The sequence below is a fragment of the Lactuca virosa genome, chromosome 4 (genome assembly GCF_052849685.1).
Source record: "Lactuca virosa cultivar CGN04683 chromosome 4, Lactuca_virosa_CGN04683_v6, whole genome shotgun sequence".
In the NCBI taxonomy this organism is placed as follows: Eukaryota; Viridiplantae; Streptophyta; class Magnoliopsida; order Asterales; family Asteraceae; genus Lactuca; species Lactuca virosa.
The window spans coordinates 309,492,116-309,509,060 of NC_136429.1; the positions used below are offsets into that span (position 1 = coordinate 309,492,116).

A 16,945-nucleotide genomic window follows, 5' to 3' on the forward strand; every position below is an offset into this window, starting at 1 on the left:
CTCTCTATAACCGCCTAGTATACACTAGGCATGTATAATTAAGATTAAAAGGATTGTTGACTGAGCGACTCCGCCCTAAATCCAAAACCAAACAAGGAACAGGAGATAAGGCAGCATCACTCACTCGAGGTCTATCAATCTTAATTATAAATGGCCTTAACGTATATACTACGCTATCATAGCTTTACCTGATGGGTTTTTAAGTTTTACAACAGTGCTGCGACTTTCGCCTTAATGAGGGAGTAATTACAATTAGAATTGATTATTTAAAGTTTTCGGTTAGCTACTTATGATCGAGAAACGTACCAAAATTCTACCGGGTTCTTGATGTTTCCCCTAGGCACTAGGGTTAAACTCCTCCTGCGCCTTTGTCATTTCTTTCAGTTGGGCAGTCCCTCTTGAAGTGTCCGGTTTCACCACATAGGTGGCATACTGGACTGGTCCCAACATTGGTGGTTGATGTAATGAACTCAACCGGGGTTCTGCAGATGCGAGCGGTATGCCCCTTCATGTTGCACCTAACACAACAGAGTTCTCGACAGATACTATGATGATGGTAGTTACACTTGTGGCAGTGGGGGAGGTTTCCTAGGTATGGTCTTCCAAGTGTCGAGGCAGAAGGGTTGGCAGAGGCATTGACCACTTCAGCTCGTTGCCCTTCGGAAGGTCCTTGAGTCGAGGTACTTCCCTCCTCGTTCTCAAACTTTCTTTTCAGTGGATTAGGTTGGAGTTCTTGGGTGGCTTTACACACCGGTGCTGGTTGCTGCCGTCCATTGCTATGATCGGGATTCCCGATAGGGCTCCTGCTAACATTGGCGTTGTTAGCGTTCAGGTGAGCCATGACAGCTGCTACGGCTGCTGAAACTGCAGCTTGAAACGTAGCTTCATCGATTTGAAGAATCGGTGTCTTACCAGCGGGTTGGTTACGTTTCTTTGGAGGCATGGTTTTTCCTACACGAAAAGGAACACAAGCCGATGAGAAACGATGGTTAACCCTAGACGTATCCTTCTTTACTATGATAGGCATAAATTTTCCCGCGCCTTGATTTATGGTTATCTGAGCGTCGACCTACATCCCTATGATGCAGTCTGGGTAACAGAGTAGGAGTATGTGTGTCGGAAAGCCATAAAATGGGTGTCGTTCCTACTAAGTTATCTTTATATTGGAGAGGTTCACTCTCCGGCTTTGAAAAGATTTGAGAGAAGTTCGGAACGAAGATTACGGAAGAAAATGCTCATGGAAACTTATGGCTAAACACTCTCAATCGAGGTCTTGTGATCCGATCTATTTATATTAATCGCGACGGGAAAGACGACTTGCCTAGCACATAGTGTGAGTAGTGTAATCACTAACTCACTAAATTGTATTATTTTATGGATTATTAGTGTGACGTTAAAGAGGTAGAAACACTTTTCGGGCTCCATGCATTGGCTCCTTCTGTCCACCTCTTATCCCTGACTGGAACAAGCGTTGGTTTCCTCCGGGTATCTATATAGGGTTCTCTGCTCTCGTAGACCTATTGAATTTCTGCTCCGCCTTACTTCTGATTCTGATTCTGAGTGTCATCACTTCATAATGGATGACTGGAATCTCGGAAGTTCAGGCGAATTTCCCACCGATGTCCCTAAAAGGTATAGGCACATGGTGATTTCAATAGCCTCATCACTGTTCGTTTACTTCCTACTTGGAAATCTTTCTCAATGAACCTCTTATGGGTCTTTATCGACTCCTCTGCTGATTACTGAAGTGGATAAGGTTTCCTAAAGGGGTTTGTGCGAGAATGGGAATGTCTAAAGAATCTTAAGAGATTATTAAAACATTTTACTGGGTGATCCATATCGAGTCCGGCTACAATTACATAGTGTACACAAATCATATATAACTTAGATCTGATAGGCCTTCGAATATGTGATACTACCCTATATCCACATCCAAACAAGGAAAAGGAAGTAGAGCGAAACCACATATTCTTAGCCTATGAGATCCTCACTATACATAACCTTGGGAGTATACACTTTGTAATCATAGGTCTATCAATAAGGATCTCTTTTAGTTTTCACGCAAGGTTATTTATGGTTCCTAAAATACTCCCATAGTATTTTAATTTCATGTTTGATTCTTAACTTCTGAACATGCTTTTGGGTTTATCGTGAGTCTTTTAGTATCCTAAAATACTCCTATAGTATTTTAACTTTATGTTTGGCTCTAGCATTCCTATTTGGTAAGTTTCAGATTCATCACAACACCACCATCACTCCCAAGCACACGTTAGTCGCATCTCGAAAAAATGTAGTTGATCAGGTTACATTTATTCCAGCTTACAGTTACATAACTGCCCAGGCTTGACGGTAATGCTCAACATCCAAAGACTTTTATTCTTGTTCTTCTTGTGATACTTGTTCGGGTTTTTATATTCTGGATGTTCTTATACTTTTGTAAAATATGGTTATATTTTAAAGTATAATTCTTGGTCAGAGTATTTTATCCCATTGTATTTATAGGTTGTATATTTTTTATGATTTGATATACTGAGCTCACTATAAACAATGCTCTGATACCAATCTGTCACACCCCAAAACCGGAACGGCGGAAACGTTCTGGGGTGGAGGACGTCATGTCAAGTATCACAACATATGTAGTAGAGTAATCAAAGTACAACAACCATTGCATTAATAGTAATAATTTTTACATAGGCTACATTTAGCAACAACATCAAAAGTAAATACAGAGAATAATATAAAATGCAGCTAGGTACAAGGTTGTCTTCATAAAAGCTTCCGGAGTGTACCTGTCTACTGACGACCTGAGAATACAAGTTATTTTGAAAGAGAGTATCAACATTTTAATGTTGGTGAGTTCATAAGTATTTTAATGACATTGATATAAATACATGTTATTCATCAAAATGATCTCACAAATGATGGCAATTAGAATTTACAGAGTATTAGAATTTCTCCCAGAAAATCCTATATTTTCTAATAAAAGTAGTCTTCTACCAAGACCCGATTGTTTTATGTTTAAACGAATGAGTTTCCCTACTAAAAGCAGTCTTCTACCAAGACCTTAACTGTTTTATTGTTTAAGGAGTATTTTCCCCCAAAAGTTATTATCATTATCAAAATATAGTTTATACTTTAATGAATATGTGAAAAGATCACAAGTAAAAGTAATAGGGAAAATAATGCTTTACTTCAGCAATGACGTTGCTGTTTATAAGTAACAAAATACAACTCCAGGTAGTATTAAGTGGACAATACACCTCGGGGAGTCTAAAGGAGTAAAATACAGACTCCAGGTGGTATTAAATGAACAATACACCTCGGGGAGTCTAAAGGAGTAAAATACAGACTCCAGGTGGTATTAAATGAACAATACACCTCGGGGAGTCTAAAGGAGTAAAATACAGACTCCAGGTGGTATTAAATGAACAATACACCTTGGGGAGTCTAAAGTAAATGAAATACAGACTCCAGGTGGTATTAAATGAACAATACACCTTGGGGAGTCTAAAGTAACCTTTAATCCTAAGTAGGTTAGTTTAAAGGTTTAAAATGTGGCCTAGTGTATAACTAGGAAAATATACTATGATGGTTTCATATGTAGAAAAATACCATGATAATACTTATTACCTTAAAGCCATGAATTATAAGGTAATTGTAAAGATACTCGTAACCATACTGATTGACGGATGTAAACACGACGACCTGTTGGCGTCGAAATGAATGTGACATTTGTCACCCCTTGGCTTGGTCGGCCGGGACTGTAGCTAGCAGTCAGGATGTGGGATGGTCTGTCCCGTATAGATCTATACACACAATGCCAGCTCTCCCTCCAGGAGACTCTGGTTACCACTCGACAACGGTGAAATCTGCGTCATGAGGATGTATCTCGTGTTTTGATTTCTATATACCTTTCTTTTTACTATAAGTACAAGTTCTTAGAATATAGATATAACTAAGTTCTCCTTCATGAAAGTTATGGTTGGTTTCTAAACTATACCTATTATAGTTTACTCGAGAGGTTATCTAGATGCCTTTGCTACCCAAAGGTGTTGAACTGGAATAAGAGTATTAACATCTAACCAGATATACATAATATATAACTAGGACTTCAACGACACTCGGACAAATAACCGGATGCTCTAAGTCCACAACCAAACAAGGAACAGGAAATAAAGCTGGTTATCAGTCCTAAGTCCTTCAAACCCTACTTATATAACTATATCTATATAGACATGAATCTATCAAGAATATAAGTTTAAAAGACTTTGATAAAAGCTTGGTAATTTAAAAAGAGGTTTTGGTACTTTAAAAGAGATTTGAAAACAAGATATGAAAACCTTTAGCTGGATAAAACAGTTTAACATGCAAAAATCTATTTGATTGACAGTTATTAATCACATGTGATTGATATAATAACTTATCAATTCAACTTGTATTCCCCCCCATAAAAGCATTTAAAAATCATTTAAAAGGTTGATTAAGGGGTATGAACTCACCTGAAGTGGGTGATTCGGATGAACGGGTGGTATAGGATGCTAAGTGTCAAGTGAGGACTTGAACACACACGCGGATCCTATTGAGCATGCAATGATACATTTATGTATTTAATTAGTCATTAAATAACTAATTAAGCAAGTAAAGACACTAAATTACATGAAAACACTTTGTTTCAAGTGCTAGGAGTGCTAAGGGTTGCATCTTAAGAGAGTATGACCTCACATTGGAGTTTACTCCCCATATGGTAGCACCATATGGGTTTACGGTTCTGGGACCATTTCCCCCATGATTTTACGGCCGTAAACTCATGGCAATGGTGTCATTGGGTGTTTTAAGGTCCTAAACCACACAAGGAAGTAAGCTAGACTCGAATCCAAGGCTTAGGAAGTGACTAGGGCTCGAAATGGCCCTTCTTTGGAGTTTACGGTACTTGGACCACTCCTTGGGAGTTTACGGTCGTAAACACATGTGTTTACGGTCGTAAACCCATGAGTTTACGGCCGTAAACTCATGGTTACCCAACCATTTCGTGTTTTGGTGTTTCTAGCTCATGCATGCAAGGTTCTAGTCCTTTATACAAGCCATAGAAGGTGTTAGGGGCACCTAAACCCCACTTGAAGGTGTTTACGGTCTAAGGAGATCTCCTTGAACCGTAAACACATATGTTCTTGGGGATTTTGATGTTCTTCAAGGGTTTAACATGTATTCTAAGCAAACAACTAGTTAGGAGGAGTGTACTTACTTATAGGAAGCTTGTAGGAGTGTTTAAGGGCCAAAAACACTAGTGTGTGTTCTTGGTGTTCTTGGTGTTTTGAAGAACACTTGAAGATCTAAGAAAAGAGGAGATTTCCATGGATGAAATCGAGTATAACCACTAGATAAAGTGTTATTTGAACGAAACAAGGAAGGAAACACTTACATTTTTGAAGGATTTGGAAGATGATCCTATGATAGTTGAGAGAAAACTTGGGTGTTCTTGAACTAGGAAGTGAGGAAATGAAAGAATGAAGGGTAAACTCATGCTATATGCATGAGTTCATGGTCAAAGGGAGTTTACGGCCCAAACCCCCTTGTTTGGCCGTAAACACCTAGTCAAGGTGTTAAATGTTTACTTGTTCCACAACACTCCTAACGGATACTTCCATTTATTTGTTCGTTTGACGGAAAAATTAATATAAAACACCCAAACGAACTTAAAACCAGCCAAAAATGTACTGAGATGAATTTGACCATTATTTGACGTGCTTGACTGCGGAGTTTATACAAATGGAAATTTCGGGTTGTCACATATACTTGGGTTAAATATTTTATTATTTAAAAGTATAAACTCTTGGTCAGAGTATTTTAATCCCGTTGTGTTTCTAGTTGTATATCTTTTATGGGTTGATATACTCAATTCACTATAAACAATGCTCTGATACCAATCTGTCAGACCCCCAAACCGGAACGGCGGAAACGTTCGGGGGCGGAGGACGTCATCGGTACCTGTCTACTAGTGACCTGAGAATACAAGTTATTTTGAAAGCGTAGATCAGCATTAAAGCTGGTGAGTTCATAAGTATATTAGTGTCATTGTTTGTATAAGTTTGAAGAACGTGTTTTTAAATGTTTGAGGTAAAAGTTTGTAAGTGTTTAATGTAAGTGTTTGTAAAATTCCTAGAAAATCCTATATTTTCTACTAAAGTAGTCTTCTACCAAGACCCAACTTTTCTTTATGTTTGTTCTTTTGTAAATGTGCGTGTTTTCCCAAAGTATGACTATCATTACCAAAATATAGTTTTCATTACCGTTTATGTGAGAAGATTACAATGTGAATGAAATGGGAAAATAAAGATGTACTGTAGTTTTATCTAAGTAACTACCAATGTACTAACTACCTTAAACCTGTTTGTTTAATTAAGGTAAAATGTGATAAGATTGTAACCATACTTGATTGACTAGTATAACACGACGTTCGAGACGTCGAAAATGATATGACATTCGTCACCCGTAAACCTGCAGGTCCCACTGTAGCTAGCAGAAAGGTGTGGGATGGTCAATCCTGTATAGATCTATACACAAATTCACGCTCTCCCTCCAGGAGACTCTGGGTACAAAATGTGACACATCAGTATATTGTCGCGCCATGAAGTAGTATCTCACATTAATGTTATAGTATTCTTGTATTTGTATAGTATGTTCTAGTGTAGTGCATGTTCTCTCTGTCTAGTGTGTGGTATGTTCTATCTGTTTCTCGTTATAGTATGTACTGTTTCTCGTTATAGTATGTACTGTTTCTCGTTATAGTATGTACTGTTTCTCATTATAGTATGTTTGAACTGACTCATGTATGAACTGACTCTTGTATGTTTCATTGTTCTAGAAGTAGTAAATAGTGACTTCCTAAACTATATACCTATTATAGTTTACTAGCAATGTTGTTTGTATGAATGAACATGTGTGTACACCTTTGCCACCCAAAGGTATTGAACCGAACGAAGAACTTTTATATCTATATACATATACATAATATATAACTAAGATTAAAACGACATTCGGATAAACAACCGGTACCCTGAGTCCACAACCAAACAAGGAACAAGAAATAAGGCGAGTTATCAGTCATAAGCCCTTTCAATCCTACTTATATAACTATATCTATATAGACATGATTTTGACAATATATAAGTTTAAAAGAGTTTAATAAGGATTTTTGCATATAAAAGAGTTTGTAAAAACGATTTGAAACAATTTGTTTGAAAACACAGTTTGAAGTATAAGAAATCCATCTGTTTGATAGTTATTAATCACATATGATTGATATAATAACTATAATGTTTCACTTGTATTCCCCCCCCCCATAAAAGCATTTAAAATCATTTAAAAGATAAGTTTAAGGGGTATGAACTCACCTGCAGTGAGTGATACGAATGAAAGATTGGTTGTAGGATGCTAAGTGTCAACTGAAGACTCGAACACACATGGATCCTATTTATCATATAATGACACACACACACATATATATATATATATATATATATATATATATATATATATATATATATATATATACACAATTAGTGTTTATACAACTAATCATGTAAGGAAAACACCTTAGGACTTAGGAAACACTTAAATTGAAGTGTTACAAGTACAAAGGATTGCATAAAAGGGGGTTTAAGGCCACACATGAGTGTGTACGGCCAAGGTGTGTACGACCACTTGTGTGTACAACCACCTGGGTGTACGGCCTTGGAGTGTACGGTCGTACACTCCTTGCAGAACATGCCAAGAAGGTGTTTTACGGCCCTATCTAGCATCCTCTAAGTGTCCATGATCTAATGTGGGGACATAACATGGTTTGAAGGCCTAGATATGCACTAAACAAGGGGTGTACGACCATATGAAGGGTGTACGACCGTACACTCTTTGTGTTCATGCATTAGATGATGATTTAAGGTGAATATCAAGTGATTCTAGTAGGTAACAAGCATAGGAAGTAGTTACTCACCAATTTGGAGGCTTGATGAGTGTTCACAGCCACAAAGAACTAGTAAGTGTTCTTGGTGTTCTTGGTGAAAGTGAAGAACACTTGAAGATCTACCCAAAAAGAGTAATTTCATGGATGAAATCAAAGGGTGATTCAAGATCAAGAAGGATAATCACAAAGAAATGGAAGGAGTTCTTACATTTTTGAAGATCTAGATGATGGAAGTTGAAGATAGTTGAGAGAGAAATCCGAGTTCTTGGCTTAGGAGTGTGAAAAGAGTTGAATGAAGGCTAAGTATCACCTTTATATGGAAGGGTTCACGACCATGGATGGGTGTACAGCCGTACACCCATGTGTACGGCCGTACACTCCTCATGTTGGAGTGTTTGGCTCGATTTTGATACTATGAAATTTGAGAACTCATTCTATACCCTAACCTTGAATGTACAAGACTCGGAACACTCAAACAGACCCTAAACAATGCTAAATGATAGCAGAAACGAGTCTGACTTTGATTGAATTGAATAACTGTACAAGATAGAAATTTTGGGGTGTCACATTACCTTAAAACAAGTTGGCGCCTGAAAACGCCACGACAGGCGAAATCGTCATAATCAAGTATGGTTAGAACGGCTCACATAGAGATCCCCTCCAACATAATTTTATGGATCACTTAAAAAAAATCTTGTTGATACGAAAACATACATACACTGATATTCGGTCTTAGGATTGAGACCATCACACTCTTATAAACAGAAAATATAGGATTTTTCTGGGGAAATACACAGTTAAACAATACCTTCTACTTACAACAAAAATACAGGGTTTTTTCCGGATTACATTTTTATATACATTCCAAAAACAGAAAACACACATGCATTAATACTTTATTTTTGATACATCACTTTCAAACCATTTTTTTACAGAAAATATCGGATTTTCTGGTGTTTTATGAACAATACAAAACTTTTCATTCAAATATGCTTATGAACTCACCAACATTATATATGTTGACGTTTTCAAAATAACTTGTATTCTCAGGAAATCGTTAAGCAGAAAGGTCAGCAAGAAGTGTGGAATTTGTTATACTTTGTTATCATCACACATTGAATATTTTGGCATGTAATTTATGATACTATACTTGTAAACAATGTTGGTTGTATTTTGATATGTATGATGATGGTGTTGTCTTGTTTCAATTATATGGATTGTGATGATATTACAAGATGAAATCACGCACAAACCTCCGGACGTTTTCCGCCGTCTGGTTCGGAGGTGTGACACACAAAACTGTGTCACTACATGCAAACCTTATTGCCTTCAGACTATTTGATGTCCCACTTATGCCCTCAGACATAGGTTGACTTATCTCTAAAGTTGACGTTTGTAATCAGAATAGAAAAAGATGATTTTACCCTCAATTCCATTTGTTTTTATAATTTGAAAAGATGATAAATCTAATAAATACTGGCCTGATTTTTACAACTTTTAGGTGAATCGCAGTAGAATTGATCGAAAATGATGGGGTTTGCCACATCTGTCATTTTGATATTACCTCTTGCAATGAAATGTCAAACCATGAAAGCAAATGATATGATACCATCATAAAAACTGCTCACGTCAAAATCATGAAGGTACAAAGAACATATGAACAATGATGTTATATGATGTTGTAACGAATGGATCTTAAATTGTGATAAAGAAAGGTTGAGGTTGGCCGTGAGTTGCTTTCAAATCTTTTTGCCAGTTTGACTAGTTTTGCTCCTAATTACCTATACATTTTTAAGGTGCACCATTCAAAAAATCTGCATCAATGAGGGAGGAGTGAGCCCTTCAAAATAGATATATGAGTCCTGGTCAGTGACGGAGCCAGGAATTTTAATACACGGGTACAAACATAATCGAAATTTAAAATAACATTTGAACAATCAAAAATTGGATAAAAACGTGAAGCCTCTTGAAAATGTATTTTTTAACAAAACTTTTCGAATGGATGGTGGAATACCGATCTTGCTATTGTCTCTAAACTCTCGGCAGCAATCACTTCGATTCATGAGAAGAAAAAAAGACGAGCAACAATATTTAATGTTTCAAGTTGGGGGTGCAAAGTAGTTATGTTTACTTACATATAGAAAACTAATATATAAAATTTATTTTGGGGTACAATTGTACCCAACGCTCAATCTAACTCCGCCACTGATCCTGGTATTTGTTCACTTCATAAACAATTGGCAGGTCCCATAAACAATTGGCAGGTCCCATGAAGCTGATAAAACCAACCACACCTTGTTGCTGGAGCTTGGAGTTGTGGCCTAGCTTTACTTCACTTCCCACTCGCTCATAAATCTCTTTTTCCCGATATGTTTTGACAAATTAAATAATATATTCTATTATATGAACAAAACACAAATTATGACATAATGCACATATCGACTAAATGAATAAATGAAATAATGATGATACTATAGGAAGTAATAATAATGAGATTGATCAGCGGTTTAAGTGTAAATTTATTATTTTTATTATCTAAGAATCTGAAATTGTGATAGTTGTTTGGTGAAATGGAATATTGTCGAGGGAATGAGATTTTTCTATTTTGTTTGTTTTTATTCTTTTGTCGATGTTTTCCTTTTTTATATACCATTAGAATAGATTAAGAAATTGCAATAAAAGTTGTTTTTTATTTATTAGATTTTATGTGGCACAAAGAATTTCTACATTTTGTTTTAACGATTTTATTCAAGTTGTAATTTTTTTTTATGAATGTTAGGTATTGTTGTTGAAATGATATTATTATTTATTATCTAAAACAATTTCCAAAATATAATATTTTTATTCATAATATTATTCAAATTCTAATACGTTGTTATCAAGATTCCAAATATTGTGTGTGGTGGGAAACGTCGAGCATCAGGTTTTACGAGCCACAACAATGACATAGACATATATTAAAGGCATAAGACTACTCGGAGTGGGCAACGCCCACTCCCGTTATTGTGCCTCATAACACGTGATAACGCCAATGAACACCGCCTCTCCCTCCTGTTATTACATGTTAAAGGCTTTCGCGTTACCTCCCGTTACCACCATCACATTTGGTAACGGCGTTTTTTTGTTTTTTAGCCTAGTAACTCGTGTGGGCGTTGCCCACACCCACCTCTCTAATAGTGTTTAAGATGTAAAAAATAGAAGAAATTGAAGTATTTATATTTATATATAGATATATAGATTAATTTTATGTTCCTCAGTAACTGACCAGGTACCCTGTTCCTTGGGTTAGTTAGTTTATCTTGGTTAGTTTTATCCCACCGGTCGGTCTCAAATAATCTGCCTTCCATCACCGACTCGATATAATCCACCGCCTCAATTCTTTTCTTGGGAGGTACTCTGAACTGGGTCTGTGTCTTGGCCACCGTCTCCCAACGCTATCTGCTTATATACGCTGCTCATCTGTTAGCATCGCCATGGACATCACCTTGGTATTAATAGCTGATTCATCTCTTGCTCTTGCTACTTTCAATCCTTCTTTGCTTCCTTTGCCTCAAAATTTCTGGAATTCCCGTTTTCGTTTCCTTTCAGAAAATCAAACCTCCAAAATCTTGAAGCAAAGCGGAGAAATAAAGAACGATTTTCGTCAAGGTTTTCCCGAAATCGACCCCTTCCACTTGCTCCTGCGTCGGTGATAGCCACAGTTTGTCGGTCGTTGAAATTGGGTGCTCCATGGTTGTCTCGGTGTCATAGACACGTGTTTTTTATCTGTCTTCATCAGGTTTAATCATCTCTTCTCTTCCCTCTGTTAGCACCACCATTCTTTTGACCTCTACATGTTCTCATTCTCTTCCTGTTTCTCTCTAGAAGTGATTTCACTAAAGGATTTCTTTTGCATTTGTTGGAATCATTATCGGGGAAATATGGATCCCCGTATTTTCCACAGACGTGACCACCGCCGCCACCGATCGAATAACCTCCACTCCGGGCTCAATTCGTCATCCTGTTTTACCTTCTGTTCGTCTATTTTTGGAGGCTGCCAACCCACTTAAGTAAAGATCATCTGCCAATTTCAATTATCTGCGAGGTTGTCAATTTTCTAGATACCCCATTCACCACAGACTGAAATGCTCTCTAAAACTTCACAGTTTTTTAGAAGATGAAGACACAGATGCGATGTAAGGTCCCTTTCTATAAAACCCTTTCTCCCTCTGTTCTTTTTTATTTTTTTTAGATTTGTGACATGTTTATGTTATCAGAAGTGAAATAAATTAAACTGTTGTTGCCTCTATGTGCTGGAGGAAGATGGAAGTAGGGGTTCATCTCGGATTTGAAGTAAGTCTCGAACCCTAAAACATCACCTTTAATAGCTTTTAGGACTGCAAGTCTCGAACCCTAAAACATCTTTCCAGTTACGAGCCCTAACAGGTTTTATTGTGACTACTAATAGTTTTCCTTCCATTTCTATTTTGATTTTATCCATTCATTACAGCTGTTTGCATTCCTATCTACTTAATTTCAAGCCCTTTTCCTCCAAAATTCCAAGATTACCTAATTGAAGGTACAAAATCTAGGATTATCTTTTTGTTTAAGAAGTTGAAGGCGTTGAATGGCCAGAAAAATCGACCTGCGAAATAGGGTTTGAGTTTTAATGAATTTGCTACTGCTTTTCCATTTTGGTTATTCTAACAGGTATTTAGGGTTTATCTACTTTACAATCTAATGCTTTCAATCACTGTTATATGTTTTTAGATTATATTATGCGTTTATAATCTTTTAGTGATCAAATCAAAATGATATGCATTCGTTCTGAGTTTGGCTGCAATTCATGAAATCAACAGGCTATTGGATGTGGAGAGACACTTCACTACAAACCCTTATCCTCAGTCTGTTCACTAGATTCTACAAACCATTACCAAGTGATTTTTTTTTTTTTTTTTTTTTTTTTATTGATTTTCTCCAACAAGAGGCTCAATTGAAAGTTGTTCCAGGTATATGATCAGAATAGACTTTTACTTTGAGTGTTACATGTATGGATTCTGATTTTGAGCTTTATTGCCATAACTTTATACTTTTATGATAATTCTTTCTTGACTGTTGAGTCTGTTTTATAGGTCTTGAAATGTTAAATCAACATATGTCTAGATGTTTGTATTAGAAGTAGAATGTTGCATCCATCATTTGGGGTTGTATGTGTGCCTAATATATTCTACATGGTGACAGATATCTAATGCAGGTCATGTACATTAAGCAAGATTGAAGGGTCAAGAATCAGTGGTTAAAGCATGAAGACCAAGTCAAGGATCTTTTTGATATTGATTTTAAAAATATGAGGGTTATTTTACACATTTCTCATTATCTTTCAATTTTTCTCCTATTATTATTATCCATATTTTTACTTTCTAACTCTTGACTTGCCCTGAGTACAACATGCTTTGCTCCAAAATTAGTCAATGTATATATAATTAACACTTCATTGAAACATCCTAATCTCCCTCTAAGCTTCGGCACTTTTAAGATCCTTCAGGTTAAACTTCAAATTCATGTCAGACTTTTCAAGGTCTGTTAAGGAATGAAAATAATTGGTTGTATGTGTTAACACTACTTTATTTCGGTTTTGAGATCATGTTTTAATCATTTATAACTTAATTTATATGTTTCAGCTTATTCAAAAATATAATATCTTATAATAATTTAAAACACTAAAATATCTAGATAAAGCACGTAATTGACCTATATTCACAATTGACAATATTACCCTTTCTGATAACAATCACGCACAAAAGGAGTAAATGGACTAATCTTACATTTTTTCTACTTTTTATAATTCCATCACTAAATGTTTCGTTTATTTTTGTTTTTCCTCTTTGCAGATAAAATAAGGACAGCATATTGTAATAAGGTTGGTTAAACTCTCTTTATTGGATTTATAAGCAGGGTATAATGTAAGAAACCATATTTATACTAAAGAGGCTGGCGTTTTTGATCTGCTATGTAATAAAAATTTGATCAGTTCTTTCTTTCTTTCTTTCTTTCTTTCTTTCTTTCTGTACCTTATTAAGAGTATCTTTCTATTATTTAACCAAAAAAAGACCTAAAATCAGTTTCCAATTACATTATCTTTGCTCATTATTGTCTTTCTTTGGGTGTTTGTAGGTTAATACAGATCGTCTTGAAAAATGGGGTATTACCATTTCCAGTCAGAGACTATAGGTAATTTTTACTATTTGTTCACCATGATTAGCTTACATATAATTTTTTATATACATACATGATGTGTTATGTGGCTAGCCTTCCAATTGTTGCATCACCCGTTCAGTTTTTTTTTCTTTCCATAAATACCCTTGGATGGAATGGAAGGGAATATTGTAAAACGTATTGAAAATATAACATTGGAAATAAAATGATATTATAAACAAGTTGATGAGAGAGTATTTGTTGTTCTTTTGGGCATAGAATTGGACAAACAATACTTTATTTTTCAAATTTAGGAAGTGTATGTATATTTTTTTTTCAGTTTCTTATTGAAAAGTTGTAAAAAAAACTTCACTCTTATTGTATATAACTATGTTCAAGATAAACATTAAGATAGACTCAAATATATCCGTTTCTGTTTTGTTTATATCCATTCACTGCTAAAAAAAATCATTGTCTTATTGTTTTTATATTATTATGTTTATAGTTGAGAAATTTCTACATTGAATCAAAGGAGAAAGGTATAGTGAAGGCATATATGTCCCTCTCTCTATACCCTTGGTTTTGGGTTCAATTCTATTTAAATGGCAGGTACATATATCAGAATTAGCAACTGATGGAAGCCAGCACATGAATTGGCATGGACACTAAAATGGACTACTCTTAGATGGTTACCACAACGATACTGAGGATACTTTTTTTTTTTTTTTTTTTTTTTTTTTTTTTTTTTAGTTTGACGTGTTGATTATATTAACAAACTATTGGATCATTTGACATCCAAAAGAATTAGAACTTTAGTTTCGTTTTAGTCAATTTTTTTATATGGAAATGAGTTGATTATAGTTTATCTATAAATGATAATGGGCCAATTTTTTTTGGAAAATTCTAAATTTTTTCTAACCCATGCAAAGCATGGGCTCTTTTCTAGTTTGAAGTAAATTTGACTCGAAAAAAAAGGATAATGGCATAATAACTTTTAAAGAAAAGACGAAAAAACATGTTACCACAAGTTTAGCCGGTTACACTAGCTCGCCCTCTGCAATCACCACCACCCTCTACCAGTCATTGATCAAAAAGCTCAACTCTGTCTCCATCGCCTTCATTCCATCTCCCACATCCCACCATCTTCTTCTTCCTCCAACCTACACTCCACTTTCCACCAATCGGAAACCATAAATCTTAAATCCGAGAATATAGCCAAACCAGAAATTTAGAGACTAAATCAAAACTCATAGTGACTGAATTTGACAAAACTGAACCTTCAAAAACTCACAAATATCATAATGAAAAAAATCAAACATTCAATAACACATACAGATAACTCAAATTGATTAACTTGAACCTTTAAATTGACAAATCGAAGCTTCAAGAGCACATACAGATTGGCATAAACTTCCGCCTCTGCAAAATTAAAATCGGAGAAGTCGTTTTTGTTGGGTATTGTATGGTGGTAGACAAAAGAAAGTAAAAGTTGGTCAAGAAAGGAAAAGAAAAAGTGTGCACCGTGTTTTCTTCCATGATTTAAGGCAAACGGGTATATATATATATATATATATATATATATATATATATATATATATATATATATATATATATATATATATATATACTCCTTTCCTTATGCATATATAGGAAGATTATGCAAAAAATATATAGTGCAACACAAGCAACAAAAATACAGAGTGATTTTACAGGTTCTTGTGAACCAAAATTGTGGGGTAGTTTATTTTGGGCAGAGCCTTATTTTAGTAGTCAAAATACGAGTAAAACTTTACAGTGAGTGGTCTGATTACAAGTGTAGTTTTAGCCTTGTATGGTTGTAATTTTCTTGGTGTTAATAAAATCCCCCCCCCCCCCTCTCTCTCTCTCTCGTTCGCGAGTGGATGTAGGTCAGATTAGAACGAACCACTTTAAATATTGTGTTCATTTTTCAATTGCATTTTTAATCGTTTTTCTTTCACGAGTGTTACCGACATCGTTATCGTTTTGTCCGAAGTGCTTAATTTGTTTTGTTGCATTCCCAACAAACTGGTATCAGAGCTATGGAGCTATGGCTGAAGATAGGAAAATTAAGATCGATAAATTCGATGGTAAAGATTTCGGTTTCTGGAGAATGCAAATCGAATACTATCTCTACCAGAAGAAGTTACACCTACCATTGTCCAAAAATAAACCAGGAGCGTTGGAACAGGAGGAATGTGATCTGTTAGATCGACAGGCTCTTGGTGTAGTCAGGTTGTCATTGGCAGAAAACGTTTCTTACAATACTGTCAATGAAAGAACAACGTTTGGACTGCTCAAGGCGTTGTCTAACATGTATGAAAAACCTTCAGCAGCGAATAAGGTTTTCTTGATCAGAGAGTTGGTAAATCTAAGGATGAAGGAAGGTAGCTCGGTGACTAATCATGTTAACGAATTCAATTCAATCATATCAAGGTTGATTTCAGTTCAAATTGGAATTGAGGATGAGGTCATGGCGTTGCTACTATTATCATCCTTACCCGATAATTGGTCTGGCACAGTGACGGGAATTAGTAGTTCAGCCGGAGGTGTTAAGCTATCATTCGAAGGTATTCACGATATAATCCTTGGTGAGGATGTGCGCAGACACAGTGCCGGTGAAGCTTCCAGTAGTCTTCTAAATACTGAAGACAGGGGAAGAAAGTTCAACAAAGGAGGCGGTGGTAGAGGAAGATCGAAGTCAAGAAGGAGATGTCAGCGGAATAACAGGAAGGATATTATCTGTTGGAACTGTAATGAGAAAGGTTATTTCAGAAATCAGTGCCCAAAGCC

The 16,945-nt window shown here is 35.8% G+C and overlaps 2 long non-coding RNA genes across 7 annotated transcripts; one reads left to right on the plus strand and one right to left on the minus strand.

Moving 5' to 3' along the window:
- Window positions 1–9,867: 9,867 nt before the first annotated feature.
- On the minus strand, window positions 9,868–15,658 carry LOC145108464 (uncharacterized). The gene is made up of 3 exons (XR_013708286.1): window positions 15,495–15,658; window positions 15,157–15,294; window positions 9,868–10,356 (listed from the first exon to the last, which is right to left on the minus strand). It is a non-coding gene; the product is annotated as an uncharacterized LOC145108464 (long non-coding RNA).
- On the plus strand, window positions 10,981–14,868 carry LOC145108463 (uncharacterized). Of its 6 annotated transcripts, none has more exons than XR_013708282.1 (4): window positions 10,981–11,448; window positions 11,549–11,738; window positions 11,825–13,859; window positions 14,114–14,443. It is a non-coding gene; the product is annotated as an uncharacterized LOC145108463 (long non-coding RNA). The 6 variants fall into 6 exon arrangements; XR_013708283.1 differs by having other exon boundaries at window positions 10,982–11,448; window positions 11,549–12,292; window positions 13,181–13,859; XR_013708281.1 differs by having other exon boundaries at window positions 10,982–11,448; window positions 11,549–12,140; window positions 12,217–13,859.
- Window positions 15,659–16,945: the final 1,287 nt, after the last annotated feature.